The sequence below is a fragment of the Oncorhynchus keta genome, unplaced genomic scaffold (genome assembly GCF_023373465.1).
Source record: "Oncorhynchus keta strain PuntledgeMale-10-30-2019 unplaced genomic scaffold, Oket_V2 Un_contig_21808_pilon_pilon, whole genome shotgun sequence".
In the NCBI taxonomy this organism is placed as follows: domain Eukaryota; kingdom Metazoa; phylum Chordata; class Actinopteri; order Salmoniformes; family Salmonidae; genus Oncorhynchus; species Oncorhynchus keta.
The window spans coordinates 1-3780 of NW_026282614.1; the positions used below are offsets into that span (position 1 = coordinate 1).

A 3780-nucleotide genomic window follows, 5' to 3' on the forward strand; every position below is an offset into this window, starting at 1 on the left:
ACAGGTAACACTGTACAATGCCCTGACCACTGGTTACAGGTAACACTATACAATGCCCTGACCACTGGTTACAGGTAACACTGTACAATGCCCTGACCACTGGTTACAGGTAACACTATACAATGCCCTGACCACTGGTTACAGGTAACACTATACAATGCCCTGACCACTGGTTACAGGTAACACTATACAATGCCCTGACCACTGGTTACAGGTAACACTATACAATGCCCTGACCACTGGTTACAAGTAACACTATACACTGCCCTGACCACTGGTTACAGGTAACACTATACAATGCCCTGACCACTGGTTACAAGTAACACTATACAATGCCCTGACCACTGGTTACAGGTAACACTATACACTGCCCTGACCACTGGTTACAAGTAACACTATACACTGCCCTGACCACTGGTTACAGGTAACACTATACACTGCCCTGACCACTGGTTACAGGTAACACTATACACTGCCCTGACCACTGGTTACAGGTAACACTATACAATGCCCTGACCACTGGTTACAGGTAACACTATACAATGCCCTGACCACTGGTTACAGGTAACACTATACAATGCCCTTATCACTGGTTACAGGTAACACTATACAATGCCCTGACCACTGGTTACAGGTAACACTATACAATGCCCTGACCACTGGTTACAGGTAACACTATACAATGCCCTGACCACTGGTTACAGGTAACACTATACAATGCCCTGACCACTGGTTACAGGTAACACTATACAATGCCCTGACCACTGGTTACAGGTAACACTATACACTGCCCTGACCACTGGTTACAGGTAACACTATACAATGCCCTGACCACTGGTTACAGGTAACACTATACAATGCCCTGACCACTGGTTACAGGTAACACTATACAATGCCCTGACCACTGGTTACAGGTAACACTATACAATGCCCTGACCACTGGTTACAGTAACACTATACAATGCCCTGACCACTGGTTACAGGTAACACTATACAATGCCCTGACCACTGGTTACAGGTAACACTATACACTGCCCTGACCACTGGTTACAGGTAACACTATACAATGCCCTGACCACTGGTTACAGGTAACACTATACAATGCCCTGCCCACTGGTTACAGGTAACACTATACAATGCCCTGACCACTGGTTACAGGTAACACTGTGCAATGCCCTGACCACTGGTTACAGGTAACACTATACAATGCCCTGATCACTGGTTACAGGTAACACTATACAATGCCCTGCCCACTGGTTACAGGTAACACTATACAATGCCCTGACCACTGGTTACAGGTAACACTATACAATGCCCTGACCACTGGTTACAGGTAACACTGTACAATGCCCTGACCACTGGTTACAGGTAACACTGTGCAATGCCCTGACCACTGGTTACAGGTAACACTATACAATGCCCTGCCCACTGGTTACAGGTAACACTATACAATGCCCTGACCACTGGTTACAGGTAACACTATACAATGCCCTGACCACTGGTTACAGGTAACACTATACAATGCCCTGACCACTGGTTACAGGTAACACTATACACTGCCCTGACCACTGGTTACAGGTAACACTATACAATGCCCTGACCACTGGTTACAGGTAACACTATACAATGCCCTGACCACTGGTTACAGGTAACACTATACAATGCCCTGACCACTGGTTACAGGTAACATATACAATGCCCTGACCACTGGTTACAGTAACACTGTACATGCCTGACCACTGGTTACAGGTAACACTGTACTGCCCTGACCACTGGTTACAGGTAACACTATACAATGCCCTGACCACTGGTTACAGGTAACACTATACAATGCCCTGACCACTGGTTACAGGTAACACTATACAATGCCCTGACCACTGGTTACAGGTAACACTATACAATGCCCTGACCACTGGTTACAGGTAACACTATACAATGCCCTGACCACTGGTTACAGGTAACACTGTACAATGCCCTGACCACTGGTTACAGGTAACACTATACAATGCCCTGACCACTGGTTACAGGTAACACTATACAATGCCCTGACCACTGGTTACAGGTAACACTATACAATGCCCTGACCACTGGTTACAGGTAACACTATACACTGCCCTGACCACTGGTTACAGGTAACACTATACACTGCCCTGACCACTAGTTACAAGTAACACTATACAATGCCCTGACCACTGGTTACAGGTAACACTATACAATGCCCTGACCACTGGTTACAGGTAACACTATACAATGCCCTGACCACTGGTTACAGGTAACACTATACAATGCCCTGACCACTGGTTACAGGTAACACTATACAATGCCCTGACCACTGGTTACAGGTAACACTATACAATGCCCTGACCACTGGTTACAGGTAACACTATACAATGCCCTGACCACTGGTTACAGGTAACACTATACAATGCCCTGACCACTGGTTACAGGTAACACTATACAATGCCCTGCCCACTGGTTACAGGTAACACTATACAATGCCCTGACCACTGGTTACAGGTAACACTATACAATGCCCTGACCACTGGTTACAGGTAACACTATACACTGCCCTGACCACTGGTTACAGGTAACACTATACAATGCCCTGACCACTGGTTACAGGTAACACTATACAATGCCCTGACCACTGGTTACAGGTAACACTATACAATGCTCCTGCCCACTGGTTACAGGTAACACTATACAATGCCCTGACCACTGGTTACAGGTAACACTATACAATGCCCTGCCCACTGGTTACAGGTAACACTATACAATGCCCTGACCACTGGTTACAGGTAACACTATACAATGCCCTGACCACTGGTTACAGGTAACACTATACAATGCCCTGCCCACTGGTTACAGGTAACACTATACAATGCCCTGCCCACTGGTTACAGGTAACACTATACAATGCCCTGCCCACTGGTTACAGGTAACACTATACAATGCCCTGACTCACTGGTTACAGGTAACACTATACAATGCCCCTGACCACTGGTTACAGGTAACACTATACAATGCCCTGACCACTGGTTACAGGTAACACTATACAATGCCCTGCCCACTGGTTACAGGTAACACTATACAATGCCCTGACCACTGGTTACAGGTAACACTATACAATGCCCTGACCACTGGTTACAGGTAACACTATACAATGCCCTGACCACTGGTTACAGAGTAACACCGTCCACTGCCCTGACCACTGGTTACAGGTAACACTGTACACGTCTGACCACTGCAGGTGTCACCCAAATGCCCTGACCACTGGTTACAGGTAAAACCATACAATGGCCTGCCCACTGGTTACAAACACTATACAATGCCCTGACCACTGTCATAACACTATACACTGCTCCTGACTACTGGAGGTTACAGGTGTAACATCTATACATTGTCTTGACCCACTAGTTATGGGTAACACTACATAATGCTCCTGATCTACTGGTTACAGGTAACACTGTACAATGCCTGACCACTGGTTACAGGCAACACTGTACAATGCCCTAACCACTGGTTACAGGTAACACTGTACACTGCCCATACCACTGGTTACAGGTAACACTGTACACTGCCTGACCACTGGTTACAGGCAACAGTGTGCACTGCCCTGACCACTGGTTACAGGTAACACTGTACGCCATGCCTGACCACTGGTTACAGGAATAGCCACCTGTACTGTGCCCTAACCCACTGGTTACAGGTAACCACTGTACAATGCCCATGACCACTGGTTACAGGTAACACTGTACACTGCCTGACCACTGGTTGCAG

At 46.8% G+C, this 3780-nt stretch overlaps 1 long non-coding RNA gene across 16 annotated transcripts; it reads left to right on the forward strand.

The window, feature by feature from the left end:
- The first annotated feature begins 134 nt into the window (after positions 1 to 134).
- Positions 135 to 3172, forward strand: LOC127921248 (uncharacterized). Of its 16 annotated transcripts, none has more exons than XR_008108562.1 (7): positions 135 to 284; positions 355 to 564; positions 1124 to 1333; positions 1369 to 1438; positions 2413 to 2517; positions 2764 to 2938; positions 3046 to 3172. It is a non-coding gene; the product is annotated as an uncharacterized LOC127921248 (long non-coding RNA). The 16 variants fall into 16 exon arrangements; XR_008108560.1 differs by having other exon boundaries at positions 355 to 529; XR_008108563.1 differs by lacking the exons at positions 135 to 284; positions 355 to 564 and adding an exon at positions 590 to 704.
- The last annotated feature ends 608 nt before the right edge of the window (positions 3173 to 3780 follow it).